Consider the following 23,863-nt stretch of genomic DNA (forward strand, 5'->3'; position numbering starts at 1 on the left):
CAAGAGGTCGCGCATCTAGCCTGGAAGAAAGGAGATATAGTCTAAGGCAAAGGAAATTATTTTTTTACAGTAAGAACAATAAGGATGTGTAATTCTCTGTCTGAAGAGGCGATTTTATCAGGCTATACAGATGTTCAAACAGCAATCAGGTAAATACTTGCAAAAACATAATTGTGATGGATGCCCTGATCCCCCTGATTTGTTTAGCGCAAACCACAAGTTCACTGTGCCATTTTGTGACTGTTTTCAATGTACATAGACATCCCTGTATTTTGTTTACCCGTACCTGTATTATCAATACATGGTGTGTGTGTGTCTGTTTATGCAGCTGTGGGTCAAGGTAGTGGGAGGGACATCAGCTATCTATGCAGGCATAAAGTATAGTCAGCTGTGAAATCTATATTTTGTGGATTAATCAAGCTAAATTCTATACTGTAAGTGAAAACCTGCTATGGGAGACAGCAAGTCTACATGTTATCTACTACAGCAAAGGGCTGTGTTAATGTGATCAGAGATTGCTCTGAAGGGACAGTGGGTCCAGATATCTACCTGGCCGATCAATATACCCTTTTGTTGTCAAGGTGGACTTGCTCAGGGTATGGGAAGAACTAGTGTAGTTAATCACTTTGTAACCAGTTCTTTCCAGTGTGTTCTATTTGCCCTATTCTGTATTCTCATAGGTGAAAATGCTTGTGCACTGTTTTTTACTGTATGCTGTTGTCTATGTAAGCTTCCCATTTTCTACAATAAACCTTCTGAGTTCTTTTGAGTTGCCAAGAAGGAGCTTGTCTTTTCTCTTCCTTGAGGTCTCACAGGATATTGCTATTCATTGTCCTCTTTAGAGTTATTACTAATAAGAGTATGGCCAGAGTATTAGCTAGATAGAATATCATATAGTAACCAGTGAAGTATATCCTGCATTGCCAGTGCATAGGCTACCAAAAATGAGTCATAGTATTTAGTGGAGCAGATTAATAGTGCAGTTTATGTAAAAAGAAACCCACGGACAATAGCATGCCTGAACTGTTGTGCCCTCGGCAACAGAGACTGGTTTTGTCTACAGAAGTGCCTTAAGCCATCCCAAAATGTTCCTTAAAATAATATTAACTTCAGGGTTGATGTAGGTTGAATACTTTAAGACTTTAAGTAAATATGGTATTTTTAAGCTGACAAGAAAGGTAAAAGATACAAAAGTAGGCATTCTTTAGAAACTTTTCTTTCATTGAAATTTGTCTTGATCCAAAAAAGGTTAGGGGCCACTAGTCTACATTAATACACTATTTATACTACAATTACAATACACTCTATTACATTAATGGATGTTAAATTATTATAATGACAATGGATAGCGACACTTTACAAATTGAAAGTAGACTAGAACAGCAAACTTGAAACAGATGGACAGAATTCCCCTTGTAATGGAATATAATTCTAGAGTCAAACACATTCTAGCTCTTCTACTATAATATAGTCTAAACATTTTTACCACACCAATATATCATATTTTTCTTCATGCTGAATCCTTTCATCTACACTTCTTATATAAATCAATGTTTTAGGCTATGATGATTATTTATGAAGAAGATTTTTTTTTACTTAAGTATTAGTGAGACATTTTGTTAGAAAAGGTTATTATGACATTATATTGAGTGAATCTATGGACACGGTATAGAAGGTAAAAAAAAAAAATGAAATATGTTGGAGAGAGAAGTTCATATGTTCATTAAAACTCTGTATTCACACATACCGAAGCTCACTTTCCATATAATTATTGCACCTATGACATTAGTAGCTAGAAATTGGGCATCCTTGGTTATTCCATATGTGGATATGGGCTCTAAACACTTCAGCTTCTGTGCCTCTAAGGTAGGCAAATGTACCTCTTTAGTATAGTTCACTCCCCTTAAGTCCTCACAGCAGTACATGCAAAGGGAAAGACAAATACGGAGCCTCTGGGTGCAGTATTATGGATTTTAGTATAACAAACGAATAAAAGATGAGTGCTCACCTTTTGTAGAGCCTTTTAGTAACTGGCTCTAAGTTTGTAAACATTGTCAGTTTGCAAGGTGACACTACCCTTACTGGATCCAAGGTGCAAATTGGACCTTAAAATAGGTAGATATATACACTTTATTAAATTAAAATGATCAACATAGATTATATAAAATAATAAAAACAAGTGCAATATATATTGATCCTCTCTCTCTACTCCTTTACCAAAATGTGTTTCGTCCTCAATTTCAGCTTTCTCAATTGGTATGTTGCTCGTTGTCCGGTCTTCAGCCATTTGGAAACCCCGCCTTTCTCTCTCATTATCCAATCCTACGTTAGTGTCTCAGGTGATCTCCTTCGCGTTCAATATTTGCCGTCACATCACTTCGGGTTTACTTTAGGAACCAACGTTCCCGAGATGCAATTCTTTTTTAGTAGTACCATCCTTATTTAAGGTTTTTTGAACTACTATACCCATAGTCCATCGGGTTGGTAGTTGCGTTCCGTGATTAGCGATCTTTGTAAAGTCCTGTATATTGCATGTTTACCTCATACAAAAAACTGAAAAAAATCTGAAAAAAAGAATTAAAGTTTTTTTTCATTCAAATGGTTTAAAAAATCTTGTAGTAGCAGCTTGTTTAGTTAGGAGGAATGATGCCCTTGTTTGGAATTGTACTTAATATATATTAACAAAAAAAAATGATATATATATATATATATATATATATATATATATATATATATATATATATAATAAAGCATATACAATTCAAAACCTAAAACCTCACTACATAACTTTAAAACATATAGCAAGCATTGATGGGTACATGGATGAATTCACATACAAAAAGATAAGTCCTGCGCTCACTCCCATCACTCCTGGGTGGCAGCAATGACCACAGTACACATCAGCCACCTTACATACAGTAAAAAACAAAGAAAAAGTTACCTGCGCTCTCTCCTGAATCCCTATGTATATTTAAACAAATGGAGATCATTTAGTTACTCCAATGGCCATTGGAAGGAATGCCCGCCTGCCAACGTCAAGGCAGACCCCCCTAGGCAGGTCCTACACTGACCCTTCACCTTGCTTCCTTGAGCATCTGGCAAAGATATATCTAATGAGACAGAGAGGGGTATTTTTATAATACCTATAACCTATAATCATACCTATGTGTATATATAAAAACAACTGTAAAAATTCTACATAAAAATTAAAAGAATTACAACTCTAAATCTGCATTAAGACCAAAAAGGGTGAAAGTATTAAGGTTAAAATCCATTTAATTTCTTCCTAATTTTTTAATTACGTCTTCCCCTCTCCAATTCATCTCTACATTTTGAATAGCAAAAAATCACTGTTGTGCATTAATTTAAAGTGCAGAGAGACATTATTGTGGCGAAACCAACTTCGCCACTGTGAACTGGAGAAGCCTGGTTGCTAGCCTCCTGCCCGCTGACTATGGCCCTGGACATATGGTACTGTACAAACTATATTTGGGCATGTAATAATGTGTATTGCTGCTACCGGCCATTTAAAAGCATCTAGGAACAGATTGGGGCTTTTGGGACTACTGTCCCTTTAAAGCCGTGAAGCATATTCTAATGTACTGCCTGTAATATTGTATATGAATTATGTGTTAAGTTTAACCTGGGTGATATATATGCAGCATTCATCTGATCGTTCGGTAGAATCACTCCATTCATTATATTGAGTGAAACTACCGAACAACCAGACCACCCAGGAATAAGTGTGCCTCCAATTACCGTTTGCAACAATGTTGCAAACAGGTAATTGGCAATCCATGTAATATATTCTGTGTCCTCTGGGTGGCCGCCATTCGGGAAACAACCACGTGGCGGCGGCCATCTTTAACTGCCGAACAGCGGTGTTTTGCCGTCGAGTGTCTGGAACTGAAATCGGACACTCGACTAGGCAAACACCGCTGAGACCTCCAGACTTCCAGGATTTTGTGGGGAAACTACCGAACGGCCCGCCGTTCGGTAGAAAGAAACGTACGAACTAGGGAATTCATACGAACTCCCCTTAGTCTCTATAACACCAGAAATTCGTATGTTTCATTCACCTGTTTGTGACCGACCGCAGGGCCAAAATGCATGGAACTGTTTTCGGATACTTTACCCATGCGGTCGGTCAATACTTTAAAGTCCCATAACTCCCGAACCGTTTATCCGAATGGGCTGATTTTAACATATGTTGTTCCTCCAGACTAGGGCTATCTGGAGATATTGGATTTGTGGATGTACCCCAAGTATTTAGGGTACATCCAAAACTTGGGTAAAACTATGTCCCTGTTAATTGTGTTAACAGATATGTTGGAGGGAGGAGATGTGTGGGTTGTACCTTAAACTGGATTGGTGTACTGTAAACCCCTCCCTTGCATGGGAGAATCTCATATAAGCCTGTGTGTGAATAAATCAGTGTTGTTGCTGTTTAACCCTGAAGCTGGAGTGTGTCTCTTTCTTGGGGGGAAAGGGGACTGCATGCCGACTGCCAGGAGTGTAAGCTGTTCATATTGCTTTTCCTGTTCGGCTGCTTCCAGGGTTAGTGTGTCTGCTGTTCGAGAGTTGGTGAATTCGTGCAGTTTGGGAGTTCGGGAAGTTGGTGCTTATGGTAGCTGCTGGTCCATCTAAAGGGGATTATCGCTTAAACGGATTTTTCCCCTTTTATGCTGAAACGGTCCGTTACAATTGGTGGCAAGCGGCGGGATCGTTCCTACAACCAGAGGGACAGCTACAGACAACACCATTCCTGGATTACAAAGTGAGGGCAACGCCAGTACCCGTACAGCGCCCCTATCTACAAGGAACCAACTGCAGCAGAGCAAGCATGGCACCCAGCTACACTCAAGAGGCGTATGACAGAGAGGTCACCGCGGTACTGGCTTTATGCGGACCCAACCTCTCAGAGGATCTAATACAGCGTGTGAAGAAAGCAGTGCGAGAGTACTTGCCGTGGGAATCAGAGCGGGCCAGGGGGTTTGCAGACCTCCCTCCCCAGCGGCAATGTGTGGCCCAGGGAGCTGATGGTGTCGTCCATCCTCCCCAGCAGCCGTGTGTGTCCCAGGGAGCCGAAGGTGCAGTCCTTCCTCCCCAGCGGCAGGCTGAGTTACAGGGGGCAGAGGTTGTTGTTCCTGCCCCCCAGCAGCAAAGTGATATGCCAAGAAGGCAGTGTGAAGTGAAGGGAGAGGAGAGCAGCGTCCTCCCTCCCCAGCGGCAATGTGTGCCCCAGGGAGCTGATGGTGTCGTCCATCCTCCCCAGCAGCCGTGTGTGTCCAAGGGAGCCGAAGGTGCAGTCCTTCCTCCCCAGCGGCAGGCTGAGTTACAGGGGGCAGAGGTTGTTGTTCCTGCCCCCCAGCAGCAAAGTGATATGCCAAGAAGGCAGTGTGAAGTGAAGGGAGAGGAGAGCAGCGTCCTCCCTCCCCAGCGGCAATGTGTGCCCCAGGGAGCTGATGGTGTCGTCCATCCTCCCCAGCAGCCGTGTGTGTCCAAGGGAGCCGAAGGTGCAGTCCTTCCTCCCCAGCGGCAGGCTGAGTTACAGGGGGCAGAGGTTGTTGTTCCTGCCCCCCAGCAGCAAAGTGATATGCCAAGAAGGCAGTGTGAAGTGAAGGGAGAGGAGAGCAGCGTCCTCCCTCCCCAGCGGCAGTGTGTGTCCCAGGGAGCTGATGGTGTCGTCCATCCTCCCCAGCAGCCGTGTGTGTCCCAGGGAGCCGAAGGTGCAGTCCTTCCTCCCCAGCGACAGGCTGAGTTACAGGGGGCAGAGGTTGTTGTTCCTGCCCCCCAGCGGCAAAGTGATATGCCAAGAAGGCAGTGTGAAGTGAAGGGAGAGGAGAGCAGCGTCCTCCCTCCCCAGCGGCAGTGTGTGCCCCAGGGAGCTGATGGCGTCGTCCGTCCTCCCCAGCGGCAGTGTGTCCTACAGGGAGCAGGGACAGTCAGTCTCGCACCCCAGCAGCCGGACAAGAGAATGAAAGGGGAGACAGCTGGTTCCCCTTTCCACCAGCAGAGAGAGTGCCAGGGAGAGGAACCTGCTAACCCCTCTCCCCAGCGGCAGTTTACCATCCAGAGCGAGGAGCTTGTTACACCCTCTCTCCAGCGGCAGCCTAACCCACCAAGGGGAGATGTTAAGCCCCACATCTGTGCAGATGGGACCGTAGTCTCTGCACTTCCAGCACCAGGGGTAGGGACGGTCGGTCCTACCCCCCCACGACAGAGCTGTGTATCCCAGGGGGAGACAGTCCGTCTCCAGCAACCAGGCTCCAACCAGACTACTCCGGTGGTAGTGCTGGCACCAGGACAGAGTACCGCTGGTCTCTGCCCACTCAGCAACCCACCAAGGCAGCCTACCGGTCCCACCCACAGCTGTGGTGAGGCACCTGGACATGGACAAAATTCTCCTCTACCCAGGTGTGGTGGCCATTTATTGTGGGTGGGCTGTACTGTTTTTTCTGCTTTGTGGGTGGGTTGCTGGACTAACCAGGGCACTGACCGGCAGGAGGTCAGATACCCTGTTAGTCTAATTGGTAAAGGGGAGAATTGTGGCAAAACCAACTTCGCCACTGTGAACTGGAGAAGCCTGGTTGCTAGCCTCCTGCCCGCTGACTATGGCCCTGGACATATGGTACTGTACAAACTATATTTGGGCATGTAATAATGTGTATTGCTGCTACCGGCCATTTAAAAGCATCTAGGAACAGATTGGGGCTTTTGGGACTACTGTCCCTTTAAAGCCGTGAAGCATATTCTAATGTACTGCCTGTAATATTGTATATGAATTATGTGTTAAGTTTAACCTGGGTGATATATATGCAGCATTCATCTGATCGTTCGGTAGAATCACTCCATTCATTATATTGAGTGAAACTACCGAACAACCAGACCACCCAGGAATAAGTGTGCCTCCAATTACCGTTTGCAACAATGTTGCAAACAGGTAATTGGCAATCCATGTAATATATTCTGTGTCCTCTGGGTGGCCGCCATTCGGGAAACAACCACGTGGCGGCGGCCATCTTTAACTGCCGAACAGCGGTGTTTTGCCGTCGAGTGTCTGGAACTGAAATCGGACACTCGACTAGGCAAACACCGCTGAGACCTCCAGACTTCCAGGATTTTGTGGGGAAACTACCGAACGGCCCGCCGTTCGGTAGAAAGAAACGTACGAACTAGGGAATTCATACGAACTCCCCTTAGTCTCTATAACACCAGAAATTCGTATGTTTCATTCACCTGTTTGTGACCGACCGCAGGGCCAAAATGCATGGAACTGTTTTCGGATACTTTACCCATGCGGTCGGTCAATACTTTAAAGTCCCATAACTCCCGAACCGTTTATCCGAATGGGCTGATTTTAACATATGTTGTTCCTCCAGACTAGGGCTATCTGGAGATATTGGATTTGTGGATGTACCCCAAGTATTTAGGGTACATCCAAAACTTGGGTAAAACTATGTCCCTGTTAATTGTGTTAACAGATATGTTGGAGGGAGGAGATGTGTGGGTTGTACCTTAAACTGGATTGGTGTACTGTAAACCCCTCCCTTGCATGGGAGAATCTCATATAAGCCTGTGTGTGAATAAATCAGTGTTGTTGCTGTTTAACCCTGAAGCTGGAGTGTGTCTCTTTCTTGGGGGGAAAGGGGACTGCATGCCGACTGCCAGGAGTGTAAGCTGTTCATATTGCTTTTCCTGTTCGGCTGCTTCCAGGGTTAGTGTGTCTGCTGTTCGAGAGTTGGTGAATTCGTGCAGTTTGGGAGTTCGGGAAGTTGGTGCTTATGGTAGCTGCTGGTCCATCTAAAGGGGATTATCGCTTAAACGGATTTTCCCCTTTTATGCTGAAACGGTCCGTTACAATTATGTTTATCATATCCCTTTTTAATGTTTCTTACATGCTCATTAATTCTTATGTGGAGTGGGCGTTTTGTTCTCCCCACATAATATAACTGGCATGGACATTTTAAAATGTAAATTACTTTCTTTGTGAATCAGGTGGTCATATTCTTTATTTTATACTCTTATTTTATTTTGGGGATCTAAAAAGATTGTGACATGTCTTTTTTAACATTTTGTATTCCTGCATGCCAAGTATTGTCCAAACCTTCTTTATGGAAAAAAGGATTGGATTTTTTCTTCCTAATGTGGTTGTGTGTCAATATTTGTTTAAAATTTGAGGCTCCTCTGTATGTGATTTTAGGTTTATCTGGTAACATGTTATATAGCATTGGATCATTTCTTAAAATTGGCCAATGCTTGTTGATTATTCTCCTTGTTTTGTTACTATCCTGATTAAAATTGCAAATAAAAGATATCCCTTTGGTGTTAATTTTCCTTTTAGGCTTATATTCTAGAAGGGTGATTCTATCCATATCTTCTGCTCCTTGTAAAGTGCTTGATAATATAGATTCCTCTAGCCTTTTTCTATAAATTGATTTTGATTTTTTTTTCTTGTACTCGAAAGATATCCTTATCCTTACAATTCCTACAGAGCCTAAGGAATTGTGACCTCGGTATGTTTCTAAGCCAGGGGGGGAAATGTCAGCTATTTAAATATATGTTGTTGTTAAGATCTACCAATTTAAAGTATGTTTTTGTTTTTATAGTGTTCTATTCTACACAAATATTCAAGTCTAAAAATTCACACTGTCCTTGCTATAATCCGTGGGGATTGTTATTCCCAATTCATTTAAAAAATATTAAAAATGAATTGAGATTTTCTATGGTCCCTCTCCAAATAAAAAAAATATGTAATCTATGTACCGCTTATTGGTGATAAGGTTTGCACTCCAGCTTTCATTGTCCAGCACAAATCTCGGTTCCCAGAAAGCCATAAAAATATTTGCATAGCTGGGTGCAAACCTTGTCCCCATAGCAGTACCGCATATTTGTTGATAACAATCATTCTGGAACCAAAAATAGTTATTTAAAAGAATTAGTTCTATCCATTGTAAAATAAAATCTTTTTGATCATTGGGATAGGTTTGAGCTTGTCTTAAAAAGACATTTACCGCCTCTCTACCCTTCTGATGAGCTGACGTCTGCAATAACTAAAGTAAAATGAGGTTCCTATTTAATATCTTATAAAAAAAAAAAAAATTTTTTTTTTAAATACTGCAAAGATGGCATTGTTTCCTGTCACCTATGAGCTACTTGATTGTGATGAGGTAGAGTAATAAGAGAGAGTATGGGGAGGACATGCAGCAGCCCCGTATTTTTTTCAAACAGCTTGTGTGCACTTATGTCTTGCATCTTCTTCTTGATGCAATAGCAAAACAGCATCTATCTTTACCTCCCCTAGTAAAGGGGCACAATATCATCTTGGTTTTTAAGAACACTCCTGGTGGCATGAAATCAAACAGAAATTGTAAAACTGCTTAGCAAGATATATTATTATTATTATATTTATATAGCGCCATCAAATTCTGCAGCGCTTTACAATGGGTGGACAAACAGACATGTAGTTGTAACCAGACAAGTTGGACACACAGGAACAGAGGGGTTGAGGGCCCTGGTTAATGAACTTACATGCTAGAGGGAGTGGGGTAAAATGACACAAAAAGGTAAGGATATTATTAGACTAGCATATTCCTTCTATTCTTTTTTAAATGTGTAAATGTCTTTTGAACTTTTGGCAATTCCATGTATTGTAAGAGATCTAGGTCCAAGGTGCCCTATATATTGAAAAAGGGGATCCTACTATGGATATATAAAGAGGTAAATTATATATATCTTATAACATAACTCAATACTTACATCTTAATGGAGAAATGTAACATCTACTCAAAAATGGCTTGACACAGAACTGGGGGATAGTGCCAGTAGCCTACGTTGAGTTATAGTGCTTTCAATGTTCTTTTAAGAGCAATTGCATCAAAAACAAGTAAAAAAAAAAAAGTTTTGCTCACTTGTGCCATTGCAGACTGAATCTAAAGCAAATCAGATAGATCCCTCTTATAAGGGCAGTCCTGCTCTGAAATTCTGGCAAGTACCCTCTTTACGAGAAATACAGCAACGAAGGACAGTCTTTTCAGCCTTCGTTCATTAAGAACAAGCCTTTTCATCCAATGCTATACTTTTAACATTATATAGTAACATTTCATATGGAGATTTATTAAGCGTTTCGGCAAAATCTAAAGAGATCACATCCACATAAACATGACATTGTAGATCAAAATGTATTTTTGAAAACAATAGCTCTTCAAATGATTTCTATCTACAAATGTTACATTTACAGGTCTCTAGTGTGAGGTTGTTATTATTTTCTCTTTTTTTTAAATACAGGTGCCACCTCAGCTTTACACAAACCTTTTTAACTTGTGCCAGGAAAGAGAGAACACTGATTTTTTTTTTTTTCCAAAAAAGCACTTCTGGTGGATACCATCTGGCTTTTGTGCTTTATTTGCATCAATTGTACTTAATTGCTTTTGCATTTGCACTCTGTCCGCTGTCAGCCAATGTAATTTGCTTTAATATTTTTTGTTAAATTAATTTTCTAACCTGCAAATTACCTATTTCGATTTACAATAGATAATCAACTTCCTACTTTTATTTTTTACAATTCCTTTTCCTGAATAATTTTTTAAGGAACTTGTGGCTAGCTCTTTTTGGATGTCCAAATAATTCACTCGTAATATTTTTTATTAATTATTTTGTGATTAACCTGACTTCTAGATAAATTAGCATAGCATGTTTGAAAGTTCTTGACATTTAACAGCTGTCATATAGCTGTTAAATTCAACAGAATACTAATCCACCCATTCCAATCATTTTTATTACCTACTTTACCATTTTCTGTGAAAATAGACACTGTACCTTAAGTGCAAAATTCGTGTCTCAGCTATCGCAATTCTGTCAAAGACAAGTTATTGACACTTTAACCCCTTCAATACCAGAATTGAGTGTAAACTTTTTTATTTTCATGTATTTTCTAATATAAAATCTAGTCCAATAATCCTCACGCACCTTCATTTATACTCTGGTTGTTTACCTGCCAGTAGAGGAACACATTTCTCGCCAGGTCATCAGTAAGTAATAGTGATGTCGCGAACATAAAATGTTTGGTTCGCGAACGGTGAACGCAAACTTCCGCATATGTTTGCGAACCGGCGAACCGGGCGAACCACCATAGACTTCAATGGTCAGGTGAATTTTAAAACCCACAGGGACACTTTCTGGCCACAATAGTGATGGAAAAGTTGTTTCAATGGGACTAACACCTGGACTGTGGCATGCCGGAGGGGGATCCATGGCAAAACTCCCATGGAAAATTACACAGTTGATGCAGAGTCTGGTTTTAATCCATAAAGGGCATAAATCACCTAACATTCCTAAATCACAGTGGATATGGATTGACACCTGACATATGACATATTGACACCTTGACATGTGGATTGACACCTGTCCTCAGAGACCCTGATACACACTGACACAGAGCAGAATAGGGACTGTTCCCCCTACAAAGGGTCACTTGGCAGATATGGATTGACACCTGTCCTCAGAGACCCTGATACACACTGACACAGAGCAGAATAGGGACTGTTCCCCCTACATAGGGTCACTTGGCAGATATGGATTGACACCTGTCCTCAGGGACCCTGATACACACTGACACAGAGCAGAATAGGGACTGTTCCTCCTACATAGGGTCACTTGGCAGATATGGATTGGCACCTGTCCTCAGAGACCCTGATACACTCTGACAAAGAGCAGAATAGGGAATATTCACTAAATGCCAAACATTGTTATACAGGGGAATATTCAGTAAATAAGGATAAGGGGGGGGGACCTACTGCCCTCCCCCCGGCCCCCACCCCTGCGCGGTGGGTGCGGGCCATAAATCACAATGGGGGTACCTACTGTCCTCCCGCCCGCCCCCACCCATGAGCAGAGGGTGGGGGGTCATAAAAATAATGAGGGGAGGGACCTACTGTATGATGTTGTATCGATCAGGTAGTGTAAGGGTTACGCCCGCTTCACAGTGACAGACCAAACTCCCCGTTTAACGCACCGCAAACAGTCCATTTGCACAACCGCAAACTCCCCATTTGCACAAGGTTGGATACCAAGCTAGCCATGTCCCGTTCCTTGTCCTCACTGATGTCATTGAAGGTCTCTTCCTCCACCCAGCCACGTTCAACACCAAGGGCCCCCGAAAGGTGACAACAAGCCCTCTGGGATGCCTGCTGTGTTTGGTCTTCCACCTCCTCAAAGCCACCTTCCTCCTCTGACTCCTCTTCTTCAGACTCCTCTCTCTGCGTTGCCTCTCTCTGCGTTATTATAAGGTGTGTTAAGTAGTACTATTCTTATCAGTTTAATCTCTGTTACGAGTAGAGGACTATTTCCTTGTTTCGCCAAACCCCTTCAAAGATGGAAAAAGCGGTATGAGTGGAAGAAACGAGGAAATGTGGTCAGGTGGTGGTGCCAGCCCCACCGAGGGCTTGTACCCAGGTATGCTAATAAACTGAAAAAAGAAAAAATCTCCCAAGAAGGAGATCTAAAACTGGCATAGGAAAAGGTTAGACATCTATAATAAAGTGATACCTACAAATCCTAGTGAGCATAGGTGTATAATAGAGGGAGAAAGGGAAAGCAGAGTAATGCTTCCTAATACCGTGGTTAGTACCCATTGTTAAAGTAAATTGAGTAATGGACAAAAGTCTTTATTGTATCATTTATAAATAACAAAGGGATACTATACTCATTCCCCTATAGTGGCTAATTGTGTAATAATGGTAATACTATTACCTATTATATAATATTGCCAGGGGCATGGAAATTCCCTCTAAATAGATGGGTATAGGCAGAGAGTATTGAGACCGGAGTGATGCTGTCATAAAAAGTGTCAATAAGGTGATATAAAGTTAAATGTAACACAGACACACAGCCACCCTTTCTCTTAGCTAGTTTCCAGAAATGCTGGATAGGTTGAAGGGCTATAAAGACTCAGAGAGGTCTGAGAAGAATCCTCTAAACTAGCCCTAATCTCCTTAAACACCTTCAAGGGTGTTCTAAGCTAAAGCTCAATCTAAACGTTTAGATGACTGCCTGATTTCCCATCACAGATGCTGGCTAGGAATAACACTGTGCAAGACAAAGAGTGGGTCTAAGTGCCCATAGTGCAGTAAAGTGTCCCCAGTGAAGTGAAAAAGAGAATAACGAGCTGGCGCCCAAGAGAATAACGAGCTGGCGCCCTATCAGGGGACGTGTATATGGCATCTTAGTCAAGGGGTTCATCGCTCCTCAGAGTGTCGATATCTGCAGTTAAGGCGAGGTAGTCTGCTACCTGTCGGTCGAGTCGTTCTCTGAGGATGGATACCGAAGGGCTGTGGCGATGCGTAGGACTTAAAACGCTCTGCATGTCCTCCATCAACAACACGTCTTTAAAGCATCCTGTCCTTGCCGGCGTGGTCGTGGGAGGAGGATTACTTTCACCTCTTCCCCTGTTAGATTCCCGTTGTGCTGTGACATCACCCTTATACGCTGTGTAAAGCATACCTTTTAATTTATTTTGCAAATGCTGCATCCTTTCCGACTTGTTGTAATTTGGTCACATTTCAGCCACTTTCTGCTTATACTGGGGGTCTAGTAGCGTGGACACCCAGTACAGGTCGTTCTCCTTCAGCCTTTTTATACGAGGGTCCCTCAACAGGCACGACAGCATGAAAGACCCCATTTGCACAAGGTTGGACGCCGAGCTACTCATTTCCCGTTCCTCCTCCTCAGTGATCTCAATGAAGGTATGTTCTTCCCCCAGCCACGTACAACACCACGGGTACCAGATAGGTGACAACGAGCACCCTGGGATGCCTGTTGTGGTTGGTCTTCCTCCTCCTCCTCAAAGCCACATTCCTCCTCTGACTCCTCTTCCTCACAATCCTCTTCCAGCATTGCCGCAGGTCCAGCAAGCGATGCTGATAAGGCTGTTTCTGATGGTGATGGCGACCACAACTCTTCCTCTTCCTCTTCACGCTCATCTACGGCCTGATCCAGCACTCTTCACAGGGCATGCTCCAGGAAGAAAACAAATGGTATGATGTCGCTGATGGTGCCTTCGGTGCGACTGACTAGGTTTGTCACCTCCTCAAAAGGACGCATGAGCCTACAGGCATTGCGCATGAGCGACCAGTAACGTGGCAAAAAAATTCCCAGCTCCCCGGAGGCTGTCCTAGCACCCCGGTCATACAAATATTCATTAACGGCTTTTTCTTGTTGGAGCAGGCGGTCGAACATTAGGAGTGTTGAATTCCAACGTGTCGGGCTGTCGCATTCATGCGCCTCACTGGCATGTTGTTTCACCGCTGGATATCTGCAAAGTGCGCCATGGCCATGTAGGAACGCCTGAAATGGCCACACACCTTCCTGGCCTGCTTCAGGACGTCCTGTAAGCCTGTGTACTTGTGCACAATGCGTTGTACGAACAGATTACACACATGTGCCATGCACGGCACATGTGTCAACTTGCCCAACTTCAATGCCGCCAACAAATTTGTTCCGTTGTCACAAACCACAAACCACTTTGCCGATCTCCAGTTGCTGCGGAGACAGTCACTTTTCCACCTGTGCGTTCAGGGCGGACAGGAGTGCTTGTCCGGTGTGACTCTCTGCTTTCAAGCAAGTCAAACCCAAGACGGCGTGACACTGCCGTATCCGGGATGTGGAATAGTACCTGGGGAGCTGGGGGGGTGCCGTTGATGTGGAGCAAGATGCAGCAGCAGAAGAGGACTCAGCCGAGGAGGTTATGGAAGAGGATGGAGTAGGAGGAGTAGAAGAGGTGGCAGCAGGCCTGCCTGCAAGTCGTGGCGGTGTCACCAACTCCTCTGCAGAGCCATGCATTCCATGCTTGGCAGCCGTCACAGGTTTACCCAATGCGCAGTGTAGGTGATATACCTGCCCTGACCATGCTTTGCAGACCAGGTATCAGTGGTCAGATGGACCCTTGCCCCAACACTGTGTGCCAGACATGCCATTACTTCCTTTTGCACAATCGAGTACAGGTTGATGTGGCTGAAGATGCTGGACCAGGAGGAGGATGGCGGCTTTGAGTTTGTGTGCTGCTTGTACTCATGTGTTGATCCCATAGGCGTTTGTGATGTGCGATCATGTGCCTACGCAAAGCAGATGTACCTAGGTGGGTGTTGGACTTCCCACGACTCAGTTTCTTTTGGCACAGGTTGCAAATGGCATCGCTGTTGTCAGAGGCAGACACACACAAAAAATGCCACACTGCTGAGCTCTGCAATGACGGCATTCTGGTGGTGGACACAGCATGCGTTGATTGGCGTGCTGTCGGGCTGACCCCGGGTGCCGATGCATGCTGTCTGACTGTGCCACTAGCTCCTTGCGACGACCTCCCCTTGCTTCCAACTCGTCTCTTCCTCCTCTCTGTCTCCCCATCTGAACTTTCGCCCTGTTCTTCTTCTTGCCGAGCAGGCACCCACGTGACATCCATGGACGCATTGTCATCATCAAACGCTTCACTTGTATCTGACAACTCAGCAATGGAAGCTGCAGCGGGTACAACATCATCATCATCACACCGTACGTCCATGTGTGTAATGCTGCCTGACTGAGACATATCCCTGTTATCTACATCCTCTGGCAATAATGGTTGCGCATCACTCATTTCTTCAAACGGATGTGTAAATAACTCCTCTGACAGATAAAGTGAAGCGGCTGTGGTGCTAGTGTTGGTAGTGTCGGCAGGCGGGTGAGTGGTATCTTGAGAGGTGCCCGAAGCTAAGCTGGAGGAGGATGGTGCGTCAAGGTTCCGAGCGGAAGCTGTAGAAGATTGGGTGTCCTGTGTTAGCCAGCCAACTATGTCCTCAGAAGTTTTCAAGTTCAGGGTACATGGCCTCTGAAAACTGGGCATTATTCTAGGGCAAAAGGGAATCACAGATCCACAACCACGACAGCCCCTGCGGGGTGGCCTGCCTCTGCCTGTCATTTTTTTTTGGATTAGTGGTACTATGCGTGCAAGCTATTGTGAGACCAGATATGAGTGGCACTGTGCAGTGGCAGAGGTTGGCAGAATACACGCTGTAGGCCTGACACACCCACTTGAAGACAACTAACTGCTATTCAATCTATAACAGGGAAAAAAAAATTTTGTTTTTAAATGCACGCTATTGTGACACCAGATATGAGTGCACTGGCAGAGGTTGGCAGAGTACATGCTGTAGGCCTGACACACCCACTTGAAGACAACTAACTGCTATTCAATCTATAACAGTAAAAAAAGTTTTGGGTTTTTTAAATGCATGCTATTGTGACACCAGATATGGGTGGCACTGTGCACTGGCAGAGGTTGGCAGAGTAGACGCTGTAGGCCTGACACACCCGCTTGAAGACAACTAACTGCTATTCAATCTATAACAGTGAAAAAAGTTTTTGTTTTTAAATGCACGCTATTGTTACACCAGATATGAGTGGCACTGTGCACTGGCAGAGGTTGGCAGAGTACACGCTGTAGGCCTGACATACACTTATGAAGGACACTGACTGCTATTATATTACAGTCAAAAACTTATTTTTTTAAATGCACGCTATTGTGACACCAGATATGAGTGGCAATGTGCACTGGCAGAGGTTGGCAGAGTGCACGCTGTAGGCCTGACACACCCGCTTGAAGACAACTAACTGCTATTCAATCTATAACAGTGAAAAAAGTTTTGGGGTTTTTAATTGTACGCTATTGTGACACTAGATATAAGTGGCACTGTGCAGTGGCAGAGGTTGGCAGAGTACACGCTGTAGGCCTGACACACACTTATGAAGGACACTGACTGCTATTATATTACAGTCAAAAACTTTTTTTGTTTTTAAATGCAAGCTATTGTGACACCAGATATGAGTGGCACTGTGCACTGGCAGAGGTTGGCAGAGTACACGCTGTAGGCCTGACACCCGCTTGAAGGACACTGACTGCTATTAGATTACAGTCAAAAAAGTATTTTTTGTTTTTAAATGCAAGCTATTGTGACACCAGATATGAGTGGCACTGTGCACTGGCAGAGGTTGGCAGAGTACACGCTGTAGGCCTGACACCCGCTTGAAGGACACTGACTGCTATTAGATTACAGTCAAAAAAGTATTTTTTGTTTTTAAATGCAAGCTATTGTGACACCAGATATAAGTGGCACTGTGCAGTGGCAGAGGTTGGCAGAGTACACGCTGTAGGCCTGCCACACACTTATGAAGGACACTGACTGCTATTATATTACAGTCAAAAACTTTTTTGTTTTTAAATGCACGCTATTGTGACACCAGATATGAGTGGCACTGTGCACTGGCAGAGGTTGGCAGAGTAGACACTGTAGGCCTGACACACCCGCTTGAAGACAACTAACTGCTATTCAATCTATAACAGTGAGATTTTTTTTATTGTTTTTAAATGCACGCTATTGTGACACCAGATATCAGTGGCACTGTGCACTGGCAGAGGTTGTCAGAGTACACGCTGTTGGCCTGACACACAGACGCTTGCAGACAACTAACTGCTATTCAATCTATTACAGTGAAAAAAATTTTTTGTTTTTAAATGCAAGCTATTGTGACACCGGATATGAGTGGCACTGTGCACTGGCAGAAGTTGGCAGAGTACACGCTGTAGGCCTGACACACAGATGCTTGCAGACAACTAACTGCTATTCAATCTATTACAGTGAAAAAACATTTTTTGTTTTTAAATGCAAGCTATTGTGACACCAGATATGAGTGGTGGCACTGGGCAAGTGGGCACAGTATCCATTGTGAGCCTGACACAGAAGCTGGCAGGCAGGCAACTGCAATTAGATCACATAGGAAAAAAACAGACTGATGTTCTAGCCCTAAAAAGGGCTTTTTGGGGTGCTGTCCTTTCAGCAGAGATCAGATGAGTCCTTCAGGACTGTAGTGGACACTGAATACACTAGCCTAGCTATCCATTTCCCTATCAAATCAGCAGCATCTACACTTTCCCTCCTCTCACTAAGAATGCAGCTTCAGAATGAATCTAAAATGGATGCTGTACAGGAGGTGGGAGGGTCTGGAAGAGAGGGTCTGCTGCTGATTGGCTGGAATGTGTCTGCTGACTGTGAGGCACAGGGTCAAAGTTTACTCAATGATGACGAATAGGGGGCGGATCGAACCGCGCATATGTTCGCCCGCCGTGGCGAACGCGAACACGCTATGTTCGCCAGGAACTATTCGCCAGGGAACCGTTCGGTACATTACTAGTAAGTAACATAATGCCTGCAAAGTTGCTGAAAATGTCACATCATCCCCTGCTTTCACACAGTCATATCTGACTGTCAGCACTACAGGTTGATGCAAAATGCTATAACATATTTCAATATTTCTTTTTTTTTTTTAGAAATACCGTATATACTCGAGTATAAGTCGACCCGAATATAAGTCGAGAACCCTAATTTTACCCCAAAAAACTGGGAAAACGTATTGACTCAAGTATAAGACTAGGGTGGGAAATGCAGCAGCTACTGGTAAATTTCTAAATAAAACTATATATCCCAAAAAAATTATATTAATTGAATATTTATTTATAGTGTGTGTATATAATGAATGCAATGTGTGTGTGTGTGTGTGTATGAATGCAGTGTGTGTGTGTGTGTGTGAATGCAGTGTGTGTGTATGAATGCAGTGTGTGTGTATGAGTGCAGTGTGTGTATGAGTGCAGTGTGTGTCTGAATGCAGTGTGTGTCTGAATGCAGTGTGTGTGTATGAATGCAGTGTGTGTGTATGAGTGCAGTGTGTGTATGAGTGCAGTGTGTGTATGAATGCAGTGTGTGTGTATGAATTCAGTGTGTGTATGAGTGCAGTGTGTGTGTGTACAGGGCCGGCGCTTCCTATAAGGCAAACTAGGGAGCCGCCTATGGCGCCATATAGGAGGGGGCGCCCTGCGCCCATCGCCGGCCCTTTAAATGCTGCAGCCGCCTGAGCGCTCTATAGAGAGCGCTCAGGCGGCTGCCGCACTGCCTCCCCTCCCCTTCCCTGTAGCGTGGCCGAGCTCCTTTCCGGTCCGCGGTCCCGGACGGACTGACAGGAAGTGCACACTCAGTGTGCACTTCCTGTCAGTCCGGCCGGGTACAGGAAACAGAAACTCCTGTACCGCGGACCGCAGAGGAGCTCGGCCACGCTACAGGGGAGGTGAGGAGAACGGGGGGAGAAGAAAAAGATTACAGGGAGGGAGGGGGGTTAAAAAGAGATTAAAGGGGGGATAAGAAATTACAGGGAGGGAGGGGAGGAGAAGAAGAGATTAAAGGGAGAGAGGGGGAGAAGAAGAGATTAAAGGGAGGGGGAGAAGAAGAGATTAAAGGGAGGGGGAGAAGAGATTACAGGGAGGGAGGGGGGAGAAGAGATTACAGGGAGGGGGGAAGAGATTACAGGGAGGGAGGGGGGAAGAACAGATTACAGGGAGGGGGGAGAACAGATTACAGGAAGGGGGAGAAGAGATTACAGGGAGGGAGGGGGGAGAAGAAGAGATTACAGGGAGGGAGAAGAATAGATTACAGGGAGGGTGGGGGAGAAGAAATTACAGGGAGAGAGGGGGAGACGAAGAGATTACAGGGAGGGAGGGGAGGAGAAGAAGAGATTACAGGGAGGGAGGGGGAGAAGAAGAGATTACAGGAAGGGAGGGGGAGAAGAGATTACAGGGAGGGGGAAGAGATTACAGGGAGGGAGGGGGGAAGAGATTACAGGGAGGGAGGGGGAAGAACAGATTACAGGGAAGGAGGGGGAGAACAGATTACAGGAAGGGGGAGAAGAGATTACAGGGAGGGAGGGAGAAGAATAGATTACAGGGAGGGTGGGGGAGAAGAAATTACAGGGAGGGAGGGGGAGAAGAAATTACAGGGAGGGAGGGGAGGAGAAGAAGAGATTACAGGGAGGGAGGGGGAGAAGAAGAGATTACAGGGAGGGAGGGGGGAGAATAAGAAGATATTACAGGGATGGAGGGGGAGAAGAAGAGATTACAGGGATGGAGGGGGGAGAAGAAGAAGAGATTACAGGGATGGAGGGGGAGAAGAAGAAGATATTACAGGGATGAGGGGGAGAAGAAAATAAGTTTACGGGGGGAGAAGAGGAGAAGTTTACAGGGAGATTGGGGGGAAGAAGAAAAGATTACAGGGAGGGAGGGGGAGAAGAAATTACAGGGAGGGAGGGGAGGAGAAGAAGAGATTACAGGGAGGGAAGGGAGGAGAAGAAGAGATTACAGGGAGGGAGGGGGAGGAGAAGAAGAGATTACAGGGATGGAGGGGGAGAAGAAGAAGAGATTACAGGGATGGACGGGGGGAGAAGAAGAAGAGATTACAGGGATGGGGGAGAAGAAGAAGAGATTACAGGGATGGAGGGGGGAGAAGAAAATAAGTTTACAGGGGGGGAGAAGAAGAGAAGTTTACAGGGAGGGTGGGGGGAAGAAGACGAGATTACAGGGAGGGGGGAAGAAGAAGAGATTACAGTGAGGGAGGGGGAGAAGAGAAGATTACGGGGGGAGAAGAAGAGAAGATTACAGGGGGGAAGAAGAGGAGAACAAGAGGAGAAGGGGAGGGGGGAGTCCATCTATCATGAGATTGAATATACTATTAGTGGTTGTACTTACGGTGGCAATCGTGATGATTGTGAGGGCAGCCGTGGCTGAGAAAATTGGAGGATGCAACATTGATGTTGGTGTGTTTGTTTTTATTATTACAATACATGTAGAATGAAAATGTTGGTATTGTAATAGTAAATTAGCACAGCCATACTCAGCAAAATGTTTGTATAGAAAAATGGGTTGCTTCTTGTAGGATTTACTCTTCTAAAGTTATTGTGTTTGACTTTAATAAACACTACACTGTACACAGCACATGGTGCACTGCACAGTGCTCGCAATCTTCCAGAGCAAACACTGGACTAAACAGAGTTAAACAAAATAATGATATCCAAAAACATTTAAAAAAAAAAAACTCTAAAGGAATCAATGGCTAGGCACAGCAGAAATCTAACCACCAGTCTCACACTATGATCACTTAAACTATTATTAAAGAGGATATATCTATGTAAAAAATCAAAGTCTGTGTAACTGGCACTGTGCATGGGTTAGGCACTGCAGTAACCTAACCAGTCTTTGGATCTATGACAGAGGATATCTCACACACAAATTTGTTGTAAGTGAATTTGGCAGTGGCTAGGTTTTTTACAGAAGTAACCTAAACCTAACCAGTGACATATTAAAATCAATAACACATCTCACAGGCACAGCAAGGGTAAAAAAAAAAATGCAATCCCTGTCCCTTTTATAAGTCACATGTCCCTTAATATATGACTAAAATCAATGTTTTGTGGCTGTTACTAAACCATCTTTTTGTCCACTTCTTGTTTGAAAAGGAGATTCAGCCCACATCACTGGGCAGACCTCTTATCCATCATATTACACTAAGTTGCTGAAAAATGGCACCTCCACTCAATTCCACACCATATTTTTGGTGTCATCCAAAGACCCAAAGAATCTGAAAATAGTTGGGCATCACATTAGTCATTTGCTTGGTTTTACAAGACATGGCATTTCTGAATAGCCAATTTCCTAAAATTTGGACAGATTTCAAATCAGTTGAAACAGAATGCACAGGCCAACTAAGGAATGGCATATTATAGTGCAAGATAGCCTAAATGAAAACTTAAATAACTTGGCTAGATTTCCAACTTGATTATTTGACCTAAAATGTCTGTTGTCATGTCAATTAACAGGTTAAATAATTAAAAGGGTAAAAAGCTGAATTTATGGATAAATTGTGTGGTATGTTTCTTGGATTTTGGGTTCTTTTTCAGGCTGACAGACTGGTTTGCTTCCGGTTCCCTGGGCCCCCTCTGCCTCATTTTGGGCCTTACAGGTCTTTCCGCTCCCTTGCCCACTCGTACCTTCGCTGCCCTTTTACCACCCGGCCCTCAGCCAGTTCTCCCACCTCACACGAATGGCCTACTGCTGAGCATACTGAATATACTGCCCTGAGGGTAACACTATCCTTTATTAACCTACATTGCATTATTTGCTGGTGCTTGCTGGGTGACCCCCTCTTGCACTCTGGGCCTTGCCCTGGTGCAACACTGACCTATGCCTTATTTTTGTTGCAGTGGTACTATGCTACCATTGTTTGCCTAAAGCCCTTGCTGTCCTCCACGGTAAAGCATCTCCTCCAGCTTCCTTGCAGCCTGCTCCTTACACTTTATGTCCCTTACCCCTGATTTCGATGCAGTATTTGTCACCTTTAGGACGAGGTTCAGAAAAGATGGCCGGGAAAGGGGGCTACAGGCTGAACAAGTCAAGCTACTTGCTATCAGTGCCCCACTGATACAGATTTCCCTAATAGCCGGTGAAGCGTTGAACAGCGGACCTTCAGTGGAGGCACACCTCCTCAAAGGGCCATCCCAATGGGGCACTATCCACCAAATGCCACAAGGAGGGATTATTGGGAGGGGCTGGGGATGACCCAGCTGTCATGGTCCATATTAATACCAATGACAAAGTCAGAGGAAAATGGAAGGTCCTAAAGAATGAGTTCAGGGAACTAGGAAGTAAGCTAAAGAAAAGGACCACCAAGTTAATATTTTCAGAAATATTACCTGTGCCACACGCTACAGCAGAAAGACAGTGGGAGATTAGAGAGGTCAATGCGTGGCTGAAGTCTTGGTGCAGGAAAGAGGGTTTTGTGTTTCTAGAGTACTAGGACGATTTTGCACTTGGGTACAACCTGTATAGTTATGATGGACTGCACCTAAACGGAAGAGGGTCTGCTGTGCTGGGGGATAGGATGGCTAGAAGGTTGGAGGAGATTTAAAACTAGTAGTAGGGTAGATAGGATAGAAAGGACATGGGCTTTAGCTCTGTGTAAGGGTGGTGGAGATGGGGGAGGGGAAAGCTCAGAACAGAGGAGATATGTAATATAGATGAAAATTCACAAAAAGTACAAATGTCTCATGATAATATTAAATGTATGCTTACTAATGCAAGGAGCCTATATAACAAAATGGGGGAACTAGAGGCAATAGCATACACTAAACAATATGATATAATAGGCATAACAGAAACATGGTGGGATGAGACACATGACTGGGCAGTAAACTTAAATGGGTACACATTATTTAGGAAGGATAGGAAAAACAAGAAGGGTGGTGTGGTATGTTTGTATGTCAACCATGAGTTAAAGTCAAATCTTAGGCATGTGGAGTGTGACGAGGAAAATGTAGAAGCTTTATGCGTAGATATCTGCTTGAAGCAAACAAAGGGGAATCAGGTTTTTGAATGTGTTAAATGACACCTTTATGTCACAACTGGTACAAGCAACAACTAGAAAGGATGCTTGTCTGGATCTCATTATAACAAACAATGTTAATCACAATATGGTATTTTTTTAATAAACTCAAAAAAGCTAAAGCACGTGGGGTATACTAAAACGTATAATTTTTAAAAAGCCAATTTCAATAAAATTAGGGCAGCTCTACAACATATCGACTGACAGAAACTCCTTAGTGAAAAAAAAAACACTGAGGATAAATGGAAACTATCCAAACAAATATTAGAAAGGTACATTTCTCAGTAGGTACCATTGGGTAATAAATATAAAAGAAACAATGTAAAACCAATGTGGCTTAGTAGAGAAGTAAAACAAAAGATTAAAAATAAGAAAAGGGCATTTAAAGCATTTAAATCGGACAAATCAGAGGCATCCTATATAAGATATAAGGAGGCCAATAATGCATGCAAAAAGGCAATTAAAGTGGCTAACCTAGAAAATGAGAAATTGATAGCCAAAGAATGCAAAACCAACCCCTACGTTTTTTCAAGTACATCAATTCTAAAAAAAAAAAAAAAATGAAAGTGTAGGTAACA

The sequence above is a fragment of the Pelobates fuscus genome, chromosome 9 (assembly GCF_036172605.1).
Source record: "Pelobates fuscus isolate aPelFus1 chromosome 9, aPelFus1.pri, whole genome shotgun sequence".
NCBI classification, from domain to species: domain Eukaryota; kingdom Metazoa; phylum Chordata; class Amphibia; order Anura; family Pelobatidae; genus Pelobates; species Pelobates fuscus.